Below are 18,566 nucleotides of genomic sequence, written 5' to 3'. Positions count from 1 at the left end.
CCTTACGCTAGTCTACATTGCACATCTAGGTTAAAAGCCAATCTCTTGCCCTCCTTCTCTGAAGGTATGTGTGGTGGGAGGCAACAGTGATAGAGATAAAAAACCTAAAAAAATGCTGTACATGACCTGCTATTGCACTGCCACAAACATTTTTATTAGGAAGTTCCTTTACAAATATAGGTAGTCATACATGGCCTTCTGAAGGGCATCAAGAGAGCAGAAAAGGTCATTAAGAGCAGTTTAACACCTTTCTTCACCATTTCACCATTTCTGGAAGCTTCCCAAACTGTTTATTATTTGTCTCCCACCTGTGGGACCCGATTCATCAGGCAGTTTTATCTGTTTTATCTGCCAGTTTAAAAGTATGGCTTTTGAGGGAGTCTCAGTGTTCCAGTTGGACAAAAAATGTGCTTTCAGTACCAGTTAGCAATCTGAAAGAAGGTTCTTTACAAATAAATGTTCTTACCAAAAGCCTGAAAATGGGGTATTTCTTCACTTTAAGTATTAACACAACTCTGAATAAAGATGATAAAAGACAGCAAAGTGGTGGTCATACAGAAACCGCAAGCTGTTTGTTACAGTACCCAGTGCCCAGCTGAGATACAGCTACCCCCCAAAAAAAAATTGTTTACAAAGACTTGTAAATCAGAAGTCAATTAACATTGGATGGTTGAAATTAATTTTCTTATGGAAGTAACCGTTAGGGGACTTCATGTCATAAGAGCAGATTGACACAGCTGTTTTATTCTTCCACGTGTAATCCTGTTAAAGCTTCCACCTTCAATAAACAGGCCTTTGCAAATGGCATATGCTCCTTTTATCGCAGTTTTTCTTAGCCAGTACTTTAGATAAGTCTGTTTAAAAATCCATGGGCCTCCTTCTTTAGGTAAAGAGGACTATCTGGTTAGGTCAGAGTACCAGAGGGAGGGCTCTCGGAGTGGAAATATACAGAAAGAAGACAGAGCTTTTTCGCTGTTATATAATGCCCGTATCTTGTACATGGTGGGTTATAGAACAAAGGACATAAGGTCCATTCCTGTGCTTCCGTATGCCATATTTATCTGAGCAGTGGGTTATCTGGCCCACGCACCCCTGAGCAGCACTGCTCTTTTCAATTTGAACACTTCTCTTTTATTCATTTTTTTCTTTAATTCAGACATGTTTGCTTTATTTAATTCAAATGGGGTTATTTTTATTTTCTAGTCTGCTTGCATTAGGGCTTCTGTTATGATGTATTTTTATGCACAAAAATCTCCCTTTATCTCAAGACTTGCTTGTCATTTTGCATTATTTAATGTTATGAAATATCGAAGGTTACAACTTAAATACAAGTAAGATTCCATGTAAGAATAGGGCAATTAATGCTATAAGCCCTCTTCGAAGTGTCAATAAAACAAAAATATCACTTTCTTTGTAAGCATCGCTATCCTTCCTTCAGAACTGCTAAAATCTTTTGGTGTTTTGTTGATATCATTTATTTAATATTCCAGACACCCCATCAAGAAATGATGGCAAAGCAATGGGGAATTAGAGCTTCATGAAGTTGCAGAGACTCCATATGTGATGAGCTTTTACCCAATTCTAAACCACAATGATTCCTAATGAATACACACAAAATTGTTTAAATAAAGCCAATAAAAATTAGACAAAAGTTCCATTGCAAGCAAAGTGCCCCAAGGCAAGTCATGATTGACAGAGATATCAGTGAATAAGCAAGGAAAGGAGGAGTTACTAGTAGTCTCCTAAAGACAAGGTGAATAAATTCAAAGCGATAATGAGAGAGAAGCCACTGAAAAGATTCAAGAAAAGCCTCTGCTTACAAGTATGCCACAGAACTAATCCACAGGGAAATGGCTATAAAATCTGGTATATGGTTGCAGTGAGTTGGGTGATTAATATGTCAGTAGGTATAGATGACATGGTGTTAGTTACTAATACTGGTGAGGCAAATTAATTTATAAAGCTCTGACCTGGAAGGGACTCAATTTTACTTGTTCTCAGCTTATTATGAAAACTTGGGATATTCTGCTTATACATATAGAAAAAATAATAATAATAATAAAAAAAAAACACAATATTTCCTGAGTCCAAGTAAGCTGACCTCACTAACACCTCACTTTGTAAATAGTTCAACTTAGCATAATGTGGTCAATCTCTTGGACACGTGCCAGGGCTGAGTCCACCTTTAGGTCTTAAAGGCCCTGAGCAGCCTTCCCTGGAGCTTCCACCCAAGTCCTCTGCCCATGGCCTGAGGGATGCTGTAGGTGCTCCTGCCTGCAGCTCCATCATGGCCATACCTACTTAACCCATATGCTGACTTGCAGCCTGTCTTCCTAGCTTGACCTCGGACCTGCCTGGTTATAATGGATAGACTTGCCCAGTGGTCACTGGACTGGCCCTGGTTACCGTCTCCATACCTGAACCTGATCTGTTGATTCATGTTTCTGGCTTGACCTTGGATCTGCCTCATCACCACCATCTTGTCTGATGATTTGGACTCTTGCTTCAACCTCATTGTCGTCTCTTGGTCTGCTCAATTTGCCTTGCTTGGGGTGGTGGGACAGGGCCATGGCTGGTGATGCTCTTGCCCTGCTGGTCTTTTTGTCTTGTTCGGTTCCCCGTCCCTTAGGGAACAGGCAACCCTTGCTGTGCCATGACAACATGGCTAACATCATAGCCACCAGTCTGAAGAGATCCGGTGTCACTGCTGATGTGGGACTGGGAACAAGAACTCAGTTCCTGAGCCCACAGCTTCCAGAGGTCCTCTCCCTCCACCGATCCACCCAGAAAGACATACTTCTCTCACCTGCTAACTTTGTGTGAGTCATTTTCCTTAATGGTCCCCTACCTGTTTTGTGTTGTTTTACCAGTATTTCTAGTTAGAAAGTGTAACTTTCAAGATGTTAAGCCAATGTAGTTGATGTCCAGCTGAGTTTGCAGGGAGACTGGCATAGAAGTGCAGACAGTGGACTGTCAGCCCAAAATCCAAGCAGTGATAATTTAAAAGCCAAAATGATGCAACTTCTAGGTAAAGCATGAAAGGAAAGAGAAAAAAAAAACACACTCATTTACATCACTGAAACTGACAAATTTATAGCACATAGCTGAGTCTGGGAGAGTATCTGAATAATTTCGCACCCCCAAATCTGAGGAGATAGGTGGTATGAACTGATCTGAAAAGCATTCAGCAGCACTTTTGAGACTCAGAAACCAGAGAGTCAAAGCCATGAATACCAACAGCAGGATTGCCTCATTTTCAATCTCACTACAATTCCAGTAGCCTTAGGTGCTAAAACATTTATACGTGCAGCTAACAAAGTTTGATGTTTAACTCTCTGAATTTCAGGTTCAAATGAAATCTTTAAGTATCAAAAATCATTTACTGTCTAGACTGTGTGCTCTTTGAAAGGAACTGGAAAACCAGAAGCCTGTTTGGAAGTATTCTAAAAATCTGAGCCATGAGCATCCTTACCTTCTTCGGGGGGAAAAAATAAAAAAAAAAAAGTGTGCTAAGATGAAAATACCAAACAAACCAACACAAACAGACAAACAGATGTACATGCAATTCTTCCATATTTCACTCAGGAATTAACTCACTCATTCGAGTCTGTAGGTGTAAACTGCTGTGCCTCAGTGGTCTGTTTTCCTTGAAGTTCTCACTCGTGTGCCACTTAGATATATTTTCCTCATAGTGAAGCCGGGCAGCTGATCACAGACATTAATCTCTGTGTAGCCTGCTTTTGGTAGTCACATTTTTCATTCTAATAACATGTTCATTGAAGTCACTTTTTCATAAACATTTTCCCATAAACCTCTGTTTCAAAAGAGATTATTCAAACAGCTTTTAAACAATTACTCTTTTGAAGGGTCTAATTGAAGGAAATAAACCTGTAGAGAATCTGACTGAACCAAAGATCTTCAGCATCCAAGATTATCTATCTGTCACCCTGTGACCTATTTCCTTCACACTACTTTTTAATTTTTGTAGCAATTACAGTGTATATGGATAATACCTATTAGCATATTTATGGTCATTGCTTCATATTTATTGTCTGCACAACTCATTAATCTTCATCTAGTGTGTGAGGCTGACAGCTCAATCTATTTTGCAATCTCTGGGCAGCAGCCATATCCAAAAAGCTTTTGTTTCCCTGTAAATAAACTGTGTTCAGGACCAGAGGACAATGGTACATCATACAGTGATTGACACAAGCCATGGCTGCTAATCAAAAGTAGATTTTATTACCAGCTGAGTCAAGTGCATTATGGGGCCATTGTTCTAGTGCTGTCAGGGCAAGAGCATACGTAGTCAGTCACCTTCTCAAGATGGGTTGATTGTTCTCCAAGATTAGACAGAGTTGCCTTATTATCCATCCCAGACAACAAGGCATCTCACCCAAACAGACGCCTTTACAGAAACTGCCTGTACATTGAATTGATTTGAATTGCTAATGCATAATCTGTCCAGCACAGATGTGCAATGAATATTTGGATGTTGTTTTGCATGTCAGTTGAGAAGGCTGAATGATGAGGTGATGATCATTCAGTGATGGGTACTGGACATTTGCCAACAATTGAGTTTGAGCACTTTCCCTGACAGTAATCAGATCAGCTTCCAAAACGTCTTTTCTTCAATTCACTGACAATTTATGTTAGAAGATAATGCAACTCTCTCACAGTTAACACAGTTGGCAGCAATTTGCATTTTTTTCATATAATTAAATTTTTCATTTCACCCAAGAAGAAATGCATACAAGCCATATATAACTGATAAACATATTCCAAGACACTTCCAAAGTAACTCCGCATGAGAAAGAGGCCATCTAGATAGGTAAAACACATTGAAACACTCCATAATACAGGTGGCAGTAGTTTTATTACTTATAAAGCTATGCTTGCAGTGAAAAATTAGGAACAGTGTTATCCAGCTCTAATAGACTAGCTCTCAAAAAAAATAATTTAGGTAATAAATATTTAACGTATGACTATGGTCATACTGACAGAAGGCTGTCCAACGCAATGTTCTGATTTAAAATTTTTCAATCTCTATCAGGATTGACTTAGTATAAATTAGGAATAGAAATAAATCCCACAAGGCTGATATTATGACTGATGTGAGCTCACACAGTGGCATCACATGATTCACATGAATGTGAAGGAGTTTTTTGTATAGTCACAATCATAGAACCATATAATAATTTAGTTTGGAAGGAACCTCTGGAGGTCATTTGGTCTAGCCAGGGGCTTACCCTGTTACTTGCTCAGAGACTGATTTAGCTGAATTCTGAATATCTCCAAGGATGGAGATTCCACATCCTCTCTGGGCAACTTGCTCCAGTATTTGACCACCTTCAGGTTGATTTTTTTTTTCCTGTGTATCACATCAGAATTTTCCACGTTGCAACTTACGTTTGTTATATGTTGTCCTATCTTTGTGCAATTCTGAGGAGATTCTGGTTCCATCTTCTTTATACCCACATTATTTCAGATCTAAAGAGCACAGTTAAAAACCTACCTTTAGGACATAAGTAGCTAAAGAGCTCCTGATAGTTTAGAAAATCTGGGACTCCTGGGGATATTTCTGCTACCTTAAAAATGTTACCTTCCGACTTTACTTGGGTATTTGGCTAGTTCATCTCTAACCATATAGTGACACACTTTTCCTCAAAAAAAATAAAATAAAAATGCTTCTCAGCAATTTCTAGAGCACTCTAATGACAATTTGCTTTCTGCCTTTCTGAGGTAAAGATGTGTACTCATCTGCACATGATAGAGGGAACAATCACTTCCTTTATCTTAGTGGTCTTCATACTAGTGAAAGTCAGTATAGCTAGGAAGAGACTGGGAAGTGATTGAACAAGAAGCATTACAGTCAAGGCCAGAATGGAGCTTTACTGGTAAGGCTGATTTTTCCATATGTCAGTCTTGTTCAGGGTTAGGTTAAGTGGCTTTCATTGGGATTTTTATTACCATTTTCATCTATCAGAAGCAAAACATAATTATACCTGTGTTACAGGTAAAACAAACCGTAAAGTTGCACCGGTGACTTTTGGGGGGAAGCAAATTCTAATTTTGGATGTTTTGATTTTGTGACCTATTAAAACACACCTATAGCCACATATAACACCTGCTTGCATTGCATACTCTTGATATCATCTGAAATCCAGTGGATTTTCCATCTGGAATTCCAGAAACAAAGCCTTTGAATAAATAGCCTGAGAAGACTTTTGTCCTGGTTTCAGGTAGGACAGAGTTAATTTTCCTCCTAGTAGCTGGCAGGGTGTTATGTTTTGGATTAGGATGAGAAGAGCGCTGATAACATGCTGATGTTTTAATTGTTGTAGAGCAATGCTTACACCAAGCCAAGGACTTTTCAGCTTCTCGCTCTGTCCTGCTAGCGAGCAGGCTGGGGGTGCAGCAGGAGCTGGGAGGGGACAGACCCAGGACAGCTGACCCAAACTGGCCAAAGGGGTATTCCATACCATCTGACGTCATGCTGAACAATATATAGGGGTGGCTAGCCGGGGTGGGGGGGCCGGCTGCTCGGGGATAGGCTGGGCATCGGTCAACGGGTGGTGAGCAATTGCATTGTGCATCACTTTGTACACATTATTACTATTATTATTATTATTATTATTATTATTATTATTATTTTTCCTGTCTTAATAAACTGTCCTTATCTCAACTCACAGGCTTCACTTTCCCGTTTCTCTCCCCCATCCCGGAAAGGGAGGGGGGAGAGTGAGCGAACGGCTGTGTGGTGTTTGGCTGCCAGCCGGGCTAAACCACAACAACTTTAAATTTAGACCTCAAATGGAGTTGGATCTTACTGCTTGTTCACTTCACACATCTGAGTTCTAAGCTGTACTCCTCAGAGCTCCTCCAGCCAGATCCTACACCACACTGGCACTTCCAATCTTGACCTTGGTATTATGTTTGTGAACATAGGCAGTCTTGATGTTGTAGGGTACAGCCAGGACTTTGTTTCATATGTAATCCATACATATCATATGAAGCTCTGCTCAAGACACAGTCTGCAAAAGAGTAGGCAGTCCTGCCTTAAATGCAGTAGCCCAAGCTCAGAGGATTCAGCCAGATCAGGATTCAGCCCTTTAAGAGTGGCACTCTCAGTCACCATAAGAAATGGGATGAGAGACAACACTCAGCTGTGGAGTCATGCTCCCATTTGCTCTCTGTCTCCAAGGAAGTCTTCATTATTCCATTATTTCTGCCCATCCTTTCACTTCCCCTGTTGAGCTATCATATGCTTCTGAGGCACTGAAATGAAAGCCTGAGCATCATTCTCAAGGCTGTTAGTTTCTGCTGCAAGAAGAGCAGTGCTTGAAAGTTGGCATGGAATAGCCAGTACTTAGTCTTCTTAGTGAAGTGATTTTTTATCCCAAAGACATTTAACACAAGCCATTATTCCTGCACTGAAGGATCCTTTCCTTAAGGTTAAAAGTCTTATTTTCCAAAGCATGGGAAGTTACTTCAGTTGACAAATAAATGTCACAGCAGCGTGGTCTTTTTTTTTTTTTTTTTTTTTTTTAAGACTGAAAACAGAGGTAGGGATAAAGAATTCTCACAAACTGGTAAGAATCTGAATAGAAAGTTCCCTTGTATATTCTTCTGTTAAAGAAAAACATAGATAACTGGTAAAACTACATCATCTGCTGAGTAAATGTTCCATTTGATCTTGAGGTTGAAGTCTTCTCATGAACAGTTATATTAACAAAATTTGAAAATACGGGGATATATACTGTTCTAGAAGGTAGGAAGGAAAAGAATTAATGAGTTCATGCAGTCTTCAAGAACAGTTGTATAGACATGAGGGAAAATTATAAGTCTTTCTGAAACCTAGGGGGCAAAATCATGAAGGTGATAGACCAGTTGTATAATCCAATAATTGGTTGTACCTATTCCTTAAGATAACATGAGGCTTATGTATTTATTTATTGTCTAGAAGAAATGAGTTAAAAACAGAAATAAAAGTTTAAGAAACTGAATTAATGGCCAAAGTGCTACTTTTAATAACATTGATTTCCCACTGCTATTCAAATGTTATCACAATTGGTGGTTTAACAATGCCATTCCAAAATATGCCATCTATAAGCAAGTAGACATAGACAAGTAGCTGGCAAGAAGCTGGCAGAAGCAGCTGGCAGAAGTGGTGCAATTGCCAGCGTTTGTTCTCATGGAGGACTTCAACTTCCCAGACATATGCTGGAAATACAATACAGCCCTGAGGAAGTAGTCTAGAAGGTTCCTGGAGTGTGTGGAAGACAGCTTCCTGACTCAGCTGGTCAGTGAGCCTACCAGAGGGGGTGCCCTGCTAGACCTGCTGTTCACAAACAGAGAAGGACTGGTGGGAGATGTGGTGGTAGGGAGCTGTCTTGGGCAGAGTGACCATGACACAGTAGAGTTCTCCATTCTTGGTGGAGTCAGGAGGGTTGTCAGTAAAACTGCTACCTTGGACTTCCAGAGGGCAGACTTTGAACTGTTCAGGACACTGGTAGGGAGGGTCCCTTGGGAGTCAGTCCTGAAGGGCAGAGGGGTCCAGGAAGGCTGGGTGCTCCTCAAGAAGGAATTCTTAAAGGTGCAGGAGCAGGCTGTCCCCGTGTGCCATAAGATGAGCTGGCAGGGAAGAAGACCGGCGTGGCTGAACAGGGAACTTTTGCTGTGCATTCAGGAGAAAAAGAGAGTTTATGACCAGTGGGAGAAGGGGCAGGCAACTTGGGGAGAGTTCAAGGAAGTTGCCAGGATATGAAGAGAAAAAAATCAAGAAGCCCAGCACGAGCTCAACCTGGCCACTATGGTCAAGGATAACAAAAAATGTTTTTATAAATATATTAATGGAAAGAGGAGGGCCAAAGAAAATCTTCATTCTTTACTGGACACAGGAGCGAACATGACTACAGAGGATAAAAAAAATAGGCTGAGGTTCTTAACGCCTTCTTTGCATCTGTCTTTACTAGCCAGACCACTTATCCTCAGGGTACTCATCCTCCTGACCTGGAAGTCTGGGACGAGGAGCAGAAGAATCCCCCCACAGTTCAGGTGGAAACAGTTAGAGACCTGCTTCTCCACCTGGACTGTCACAAGTCCATAGGGCCAGATGGGATCCATTCTAGAGTGCTGAGGGAGCTGGCGGAGGTGATTGCCAAGCCGCTTTCCATCATCTATCAGCGGTCATGGTCATCTGGAGAGGTCCGGGATGACTGGGAACTTACTAATGTGACGCACATCTATAAGAAGGGTCGTAAGGAGGACCCAGGGAACTACAGGCCTGTCAGCCTGACCTCGGTGCCAGGAAAGGTGATGGAACAGGTCATCTTGAATGCAATCACACAATGTATGTGGGACCACCGGGGGACCAGGCCCAGTCAGCATGGCTTCATGAAAGGCAAGTCCTGCCTGACCAACCTCCTCTCCTTCTATGACTGGGTGACCTGCCTGGTGGATGAGGGAAAGGCTGCTGATGTAGTCTACCTAGACTTCAGCAAGGCCTTTGACATGGTCTCCCATAGCATTCTCCTGGAGAAGCTGGCAGCCCATGGCTTGGACAGGTACACTCTTTCCTGGGCTAAAAACTGGCTGGACAGCCAGGCCCAGGGAGTGGTGGTGAACAGAGTGAAATCCAGCTGGTGACCGGTCACCGGTGGAGTTCCCCAGGGGTTGCTGTTGGGGCCCATCCTCCTTAAAATCTTTATTGATGACTTGGATGAAGGAATTGAGTGCATGCACTGTAAGTTTGCAGATGACACCAAGTTGGGGGGAAGTACTCCTCCTTCTTCCACATGAGGGCATCTTCCAGGCCACTCCTAACACAGCCGCCTTTGGCCACACGTGGGCCACTCACATTGGGCATCACAGAAGCTTGCTGAGGTCACAGTGCCCACCACTGCCCCACATTTGCTCAGGGTCCTATAAAACAGGACCCCCTGCAGCTGGCCCACCACTCGCTGAGCTTCTAGGCCCTCTGACAGCCACTTGTGTGGCAGCAAGAAGCCCAGAAGCATGAAGGCGAGTGGCAGCCCTCCTCGGTGTGGGGGGACAGAGATGCAGTCCCAGAAAACAGCGAGAGGGAAGGCGCCTGACGGGAAGGGGAAGTGGCATGGGCAGAGGGATAGCGCCTGTGGCACGAGAGCAGACAACAGTGCTCCAGGGACCTCTGGCATGCAGCCCACAGACACGTATGTGCATGGCAAAGACAAGAGGCCCTGGTGTTACCATTGGCACTGCAATGTCACAGGACATGGGCCGTCCCCTCAACCATACAGCGCCTGGGGGCATGGGCCTTCCCATTGGCACAACAGTGGCGTGGGGTGAAGGCAGGAGCATCAGCCAGACAGCCACGTGGAGCAGAGGCCTTCCTGTTGTCCAGAATGCAGCGTGAGACCCAGGTATGGCTGTAAACCAGACGGCAGCGTCAGACCCACGCATGGAAATAAACCGGACAGAGGCATAGGACCTAGGCAGGATGTCTTGGACAGGTACACTCTTTGCTGGGTTAAAAACTGGCTGGACGGCCGGGCACAGAAAGTGGTGGTGAACAGAGTGAAATCCAGCTGGCGACCGGTCACCAGTGGTGTTCCCCAGGGGTCGGTGTTAGAGAATTGCAGAATCACAGAATGGTTGATGTTGGAAGGGATCTCTGAAGATCATCTAGTCCAACCCCCCTGCCGAGCAGGATCACCTACAACACATGGAGGATTGCATCCCGATGGGTTTTGAATATTTCCAGAGAAGGAAACAACCTCACTGGGCACCTGTTCCAGTGCTCTGTCAACCACACAGTGAAGAAGAGCCCTCTCATATTTAGATGGATCTTCCTGTGCTTCAGTATGTGCCTGTTGCTTCTCGTCCTGTCACTGGGCACAACTGAAAATAGTCTGGTTCCATCCTCTTGATCACCTCCCTTCAGATACTAATACACATTGGTGAGATCTCCAGTTTTCTCTTTTCCAAGCTAAACAGGCCCAGCTCTTTCAGCCTTGTACGACAGGTGCTCCACTCCCCTAATCATCTTCATAGCCCTCCTCTGGACTCGCTCCAGTACCTCCACATCCCTCTTGTACTCGGAAGCCCAGAACTGGACACAATACTCCAGGTGTGGCCTCAGCAGGGCTTAGTAGAGGGCGAGGATCACCTCCCTTGTCCTGCTGGCAACACTTCCAAATGCACCCCAGGATACCGTTGGCCCTCTTGGCCACAAGACTTTAATGATTCTATGATTCTAAGTAAGCATATAAGTAAGCTTGGGACCAGTAAAACTGCTGTATTGGACTTCCGGAGGGCTGACTTTGAGCTGCTCAGGACGCTGGTTGGCCGAGTCCCTTGGGAGGCGGTTCTGAAGGGCAGAGGAGTCCAGGATTGCTGGGCGCTCCTCAAGAAGGAAATCTTAACGGCACAGGAGTGGTCCGTCCCCACGTGCCCAAAGACGAGCCAGCGTGGAAGAAGACCAGCCTGGCTCAACAGAGAGTTGCGGCTTGTGCTTAGCAGAAAAAAGAGGGTTTATAATCTTTGGAAAAAAGGGCAGGCCACTGAGGAGGACTATAAGGATGTAGCGAGGCTGTGCAGGGAGAAAATTAGAAAGGCCAAAGCTCATCTGGAGCTCAACCTGGCTACTGCCGTTAAAGACAACAAAAAATCCTTTTACAAATATATCAACGCAAAACGGAGGACTAAGGAGAATCTCCATCCTTTACTGGATGCGAGGGGAAACCTAGTTACTAAGGATGAGGAAAAGGATGAGGTGCTTAATGCCGCCTTTGCCTCAGTCTTTAGTGGCAATACTGGTTGTTCTCTGGATACCCAGTGCCCTGAGCTGGTGGAAGGGGATGGGGAGCAGGATGTGGCCTTCGCTATTCATGAGGAAATGGTTGGCGACCTGCTACGGAGCTTGGATGTGCGCAAGTCGATGGGGCCGGATGGGATGCACCCGAGGGTACTGAAAGAACTGGCGGAGGAGCTGGCCGAGCCGCTTTCCATCATTTATCGGCAGTCCTGGCTATCGGGGGAGGTCCCAGTTGACTGGCGGCTAGCCAATGTGACGCCCATCTATAAGAAGGGCCGGAGGGCAGACCCAGGGAACTATAGGCCTGTCAGTTTGACCTCAGTGCCAGGAAAGCTCATGGAGCAGATTATCTTGAGGGTCATCACGCGGCACTTGCAGGGCAAGCAGGCGATCAGGCCCAGTCAGCATGGGTTTATGAAAGGTAGGTCCTGCTTGACGAACCTGATCTCCTTCTATGACAAAGTGACGCGCTTGGTGGATGAGGGAAAGGCTGTGGATGTAGTTTACCTTGACCTCAGTAAGGCTTTTGACACCGTTCCCCACAACATTCTCCTCAAGAAACTGGCTGCTCGGGGCTTGGACTGGCGTGCGCTTTGCTGGGTTAGAAACTGGCTGGATAGCCGGGCCCAGAGAGTTGTGGTGAATGGAGTCAAATCTGGTTGGAGGCTAGTCACAAGTGGTGTCCCCCAGGGCTCGGTACTGGGGCCGGTCCTCTTTAATATCTTTATCGATGATCTGGATGAGGGCGTCCAGTGCACCCTCAGTAAGTTTGCAGATGACACCAAGCTAAGTGCGTGTGTCGATCTGCTCGAGGGCAGGAAGGCTCTGCAGGAGGATCTGGATAGGCTGGACCAATGGGCTGAGGTCAACTGTATGAAGTTCAACAAGGCCAAGTGCCGGGTCCTGCACCTGGGGCGCAACAACCCCAAGCAGAGCTACAGGCTGGGAGATGAGTGGTTGGAAAGCTGCCTGGCCGAGAAGGACCTGGGAGTATTGGTTGATAGTCGGCTGAATATGAGCCAGCAGTGTGCTCAGGTGGCCAAGAAGGCCAACAGCATCCTGGCCTGTATAAGAAGCAGTGTGGCCAGCAGGTCTAGGGAAGTGATTGTGCCCCTGTACTCGGCTCTGGTGAGGCCGCACCTTGAGTAATGTGTTCAGTTTTGGACCCCTCGCTACAGGAAGGACATGGACGTGCTCGAGCGAGTCCAGAGAAGGGCGACCAAGCTGGTGAGGGGTCTGGAGAACAAGTCTTACGAGGAGCGGCTGAGGGAGCTGGGGTTGTTCAGCCTGGAGAAGAGGAGGCTCAGGGGCAACCTTATCGCTCTCTACAGTTACCTTAAAGGAGGCTGTAGAGAGGTGGGGGTTGGTCTGTTCTCCCACGTGCCTGGTGACAGGACGAGGGCGAATGGGCGAAAGTTGCGACAGGGGAGTTTTAGGTTGGATGTTAGGAAGTACTTCTTTACCGAAAGGGTTATTAAGCATTGGAACGGGCTGCCCAGGGAGGTGGTGGAGTCACCATCCCTGGAGGTCTTTAAAAGACGTTTAGATGTAGAGCTTAGCGATATGGTTTAGTGGAGTACTTAGTGTTAGGTCGGAGGTTGGACTCGATGATCTTGAGGTCTCTTCCAACCTAGAAATCTGTGTCTGTGTCTGTGTCTGTGTCTGTGTCTAAGCACATACAAAGTAAGCACATATAAGCTGAAGAAACTCTTTTAGTTCCCAGATGCCACACAGATAAGCCCATGGTACAGTGTGTGCTGTAGGGTAAGTGCCAAGCAGTTGAGAATGGCTTAGCACCCTCAGGGTAGCTGCTCCCTCAGTCACAGGACCTGGTCCAACTGATGCTCCTACAGCAGCCCTGGTGGTTCCAGCTCCACAAGGAGCAGAGAAGGAGGCTGTGATGCCTTCCATCTATAGCTTAAGACAAAGGACTTGTATTGCTAGTCTCTGCCATGTGGGTTGTCAGCTCTCTTCCTCCTGTCCCATCCTGCAGCTTCTGTGTCCCAGGAGTGCACTCCAATCATGCATGTCTGTGGTCATTGCTGCAGGGTCCAGGGGTCCAAAACGAAGTCCAGTTTTCAGCAACGAAAAGGGAAGTCTTGTCTGAAGATGAAAGCTAACCACAGACAGTTTGAAATATGTGGGCCTCTCCTTGTCTGTAAGTTGAAAGTATTATTATTTTCCTATCTCCCAGCAAGTTTGAGGCCACATATATTATGCGACTGGGGATTTTTGATAACAAGCACAGAATAAACATTAAATGTTTATATATGTTTATATAAAGAGGTTTCAAATGCTAATACAAGTAAGTATCTATGAAAGTGTAAGTGCTGTAAGTGCTTTTATGGTCATTTGGAAAAGCTGTTAATGACAAAGTGGCCAATCTGTTACATGGGTAAGGGATCTGAAGACCAGATGGCCTGATTTACTTCTCAGCTCCAGCTGCACGATGTATGGGTAGGTTTCAGGCCATGCTTAAAAAAGGCTGAGAGATTTCCTTGGAACAATAAGAGTGGCTGGGTCATTTAGACACTTCTAGGCCATGAAAGCCTTTTTCAATGAGGAGAAACCTCTTCTTTTCTGTTTCTAAGTAAGTTTTTACATCTGAAAGATGATGAAGTTTGACATTAGCTTTTTCTGATTTGAGAGTCCAGGCTACATGTTTATATGACTTACATTTATGCTGGAGATTGAGTACAGTCTGATTGAACCTGACGAGTCAGCTTACTGTCATTGTTACAAATAACTGTAATATGGCATCTCGGATAATGTGAAGAGTAGACAATTAGAGCAGCATGAGTTAGGGTGTGGTATGGTTGTGCCTACGAGATAAATGAGAAAAGCCGAGAGTGAAAGCGTCCCTGGGAAGATCATGGAGTGTGTCCTCTTGGGATCTGCATCTGAGCATGTGAAGAACAAGAAAGCAACCAGGGATATTTGACATGGATTTGCTGAGGGCACACTTTGCTCTCTACGACACAACACCAAGCACTGAAGAAGCTTTCATAACAGAGAAAAAAAAAATTCAAAAAAAGCTGTTTGTAAAGAAGTTTGAAAATGTAAACAAAACAAACTACTTCACCCCTCTATTTAGGGAAACATATCTCCCGTCAAGGCTGGACACGATAGATGCCTTGAAGCAGTAGTGGCTTTGGCAGTTAGATAACTTTCCTCATAACAGACGTGCATGTAAACTTCTGAGTATCACCTACTTATGACAACAGAATGCAAGCCAAACAAAAAAGTTCATCAAACTAGATCTGAATCCTTGTGGCTAGTTCTTAAATGGGAAAGAAAGTGCTTCGCTATTTATAATGCTAAAGCTGCTGGGCAAGACACAGTGGAAGACTTAAATTAAATGTCAGATCATGAGGTACTAACAGTAAATAATGAGAGATTTCTGCTGCCTTTGGTGGCTGTAGATAAGCCACTGGACAAACTATTTACTGTGGGCAGGTTGTGCAGTCATGGATGGATCATTCTGACCACATCTATGTTTTCTCACTTGGATGAGAGAGCAGCCTGGTGGTAGCCTGTGCTGCCCACATCCTGGGGTCTTTGTGGTCCCAGGTGCTGTCTGTAGTGCAAAGTAGCTGGGAATGAATCAGAGCTTCAAGAACCACCCTCTTCCTCTCTTCAAATGCTGCAACATAGACCCTCCTAATGTACTTGCCTGCCCTACCTGTCTTGCATTGTGTGCAAACTGTGGTAGCAGCATGCCCTGCAGATGGATGTGCCCTCTGCAGGATGCCTATAGCTGTAGGAAGGAATGCTTATCACTGATTCAGCAGGGCATTAGCAAGCAGAGAGGGAATATGAGATGACTTCAAGACAGCAACGAGATCCATTCACAGTGCCCATGTCTTCCTTTGCAGATGGCACCAGCGTGTGGAAAAGCATTAATCTAGTGTTTATAAAGCTGTGAATTCCTTTATCAGGACTCACAACAGCCTTCCCTCCTTTACTACCACCTGTTACTGATCCAGAACTCATCCACTCCTGCCTTATGTTCTTCCCTCTTTCCTTCACCATTTCTCTTCCTCTCTGAAAGTCCCCTGTGAGGCAGGCACAGGCTGCAGAACTTTTTTATTTCCTATGTCAGGCCCGCTCTGTAGAACCCCTCATCAATCCTACAAGCAAATTTTTCTCCACAGGAAGGTATTTGTTGTGTGTTACAGAGCCCTCCTTGCCAAGAAGGCCTGCCTTGTACTGCCCCGACTCAGTGCATATTGCCTGTCTTTCTGTGCTGTGGACCTTGGCTTGACTCCTTAGGAGAGTGTTTACTCTGTCACACAGCCAAAGGGTGAAGAGGAATTACCAGGAAAGAGGACTGTAGCACAAACTATGTAAAAGGGGACAGTCTTTCTGTTCCTGTGTAAGGAATGTGCTGCTAATGGCCCCTTGGTCTTCCTTTAAAGCCTACTTTGAGCAAAAGCAAGAAACCAGCAGCCCCTCTGGAGATGGGTGTGGATTTTGAGACTAGCGGTCAAGTGTCCACTCTGCTGAGCAGATGATTCTACCATGGTGAGTGTGGGTTATCCCCCCTGTCCCGAAACCTGGAACTAGCAGCAGGTGGTGGTGCTATGGGTGCGGCTTACCCACATGCGCATTTCCAAGTACTCATATTGGAAGGAAGTGAGTGGGGCAGTTTTCACGAGGAAACCCAGGCAGGAACGAAAAGAGGTTTATTAGAAGAAAAAATCCCAAACTTCACATCCAGTTCGACATTTGTGCACATCTCCTGAGCCTGGTCTAACAGAGCAAATGGACAGCCTCAACCCATCTCATTCTATTTGTGGCACAGACGGAGGAAAATTCATGATGTGGACCCCAGTCCTGACAGCAGAGGATCCAGTAACTCTTTATTCTCCACAGCAGAGTGATATTTAGAAGTGTTCCACCTCTATAGGAAAGCCATGAAGAATTTGGTTTATATATCGGCAGCTATTCAAAGTGAAAGTGTGAATTGGACATGCCTTTAGAGTGCCGAAGACGCTGCTGAGGAGAGTTAGTGCTGTGGGAAAAAACAGGATAGATGTGCAATATTTGCTGGCTGCTCGTGGGTACAGCAGGATAGGACTTTAAATCTTATTTCCTCAGCGAGATTTTGACACTTGTCAGTTCCTGCCACGGTTATGTCACAACTCATGTGAAAGTGAGTTTCATGAGCTTAAATGAGGTATCATCTGAAAGTGTATGGATAACTTTCTGGCTGTGAGCCCACCCTCCTCCATTTCTCCCTCTCTTTCCCTCTGTAAGGGTTGGAATATTCTCTGAAATTAGCAAAGGGAGTCTGGTACTGGGAGAATGCAAACAGCACCGCAAAGGGAAAAAAAAAAACAAAAACCTATTTTTATCCTTCCTGTCCCTGCCCACAGTGTAATGGTAATTTGAATTGTTGGGGGAGGTGAGAGTTTCATATCTGAACTTAGATACTTTACTCAGCTTGTAAAGCTCTGGAGTATGTGTAGCATAGCCTGTCATTTTGCTAGCACCTCAGGAATTAATCGCTTGGCCTTTTGTGCATTACTCATTAACAGCACAGTTCTATGGTAAACTTTGAGCCTAGACACACTATGGTGGAGGAAACACGTAGAGTCACTTATCAAAAGGAAATGCTTGTCTTGAAATACGCTGTGGGAGTCTATTGACAAAAGTAGATTCTGTCTGAATTTTGCTCGTCTATTTAATGGTCTTAAAGTTTTTTAACTCACTGCAACTACAGCCTTTGTTATTTGTTCTAATCAACTTTCTACTGCCATTGTAAATGACCTTGCTCTTTGCCTGAGTGAGAGAATCTGATATACGAGGATTCTGAACAAGGAAGCTGAAAACTAGAAGAGGTCCTGCAGGCAAGAGAAAGGAGATTTGAATTAAGTTGTAAAAGAAGTTGATCTTCCTGCCTGTTTATCATTTTATCCAGGGGAGTTTCCATTCAAGCAACTGCAATATTGCAGTGAAATGTGTACTGGTATCTGGCAACACGATACAGCTTGTTTTTAAAGTGCTTTTTCCTCTTTTCTGGACCACTCCTCAGCAGGTGCAAAGCATTTCTTATCATGTTGCCGGCACATAAAAAATATTTCATGGTTGGCAGCTCAAAGTGAAGTTATATATCAGGTCCTATATTAAGATATGAAACATATTACTGTATCCAGCTGAGTTCATAAGATCTTACTTTCTTAAATCAGAATATATTTATCCACTTGGAATTCAGCTGAAGAGGCTTTGCCTTCCTTCAGTTCATTAAAACAAATTGAATGTATGTGCAAACATTATATATTCTGAATTCATATTCTGATTCTTATTACTATGAAGAAAATTTCATGTAAATCATTCTATTCACTGCTGTTACTTCAAGTCTGTTCCTTAAGAAATGAATGTAATTGGGGTGTATTTTCTATATGAATGAGAAAAATGCCTTTTAGAAAACTGGTACAATGAAGAAGTTACCTAGCTTGGAGAAAAGCACATTTCTTGCTGAAAATCCTGCCTTTGTTATGATCTCCTGTGGAAGTTTTGGTTTCTCCTGAGTCTCAGTTTGAAGAAGATCCTCACACAGTGTTTTATTTCAGGTTGTTCCATATCTTCCCAATCATTTTTATTAGCAATTTATTTCAATACTTTTTGTGCTTGCTTTGTGTGCAGTGGATCTGCTTCTTCAAAATGGATCTTTCTGTGAAATTTGCAGCTCTTCTGTGTACAGCAGTCTGAGGATTCACTTCCTCTTGTCCTTTTATAAGGATTAGCAGGACAGTGAATGACTTCT

The sequence above is a fragment of the Cygnus atratus genome, chromosome 2, assembly GCF_013377495.2.
Source record: "Cygnus atratus isolate AKBS03 ecotype Queensland, Australia chromosome 2, CAtr_DNAZoo_HiC_assembly, whole genome shotgun sequence".
In the NCBI taxonomy this organism is placed as follows: Eukaryota; Metazoa; Chordata; class Aves; order Anseriformes; family Anatidae; genus Cygnus; species Cygnus atratus.
This window is presented reverse-complemented; position numbering follows the sequence as displayed.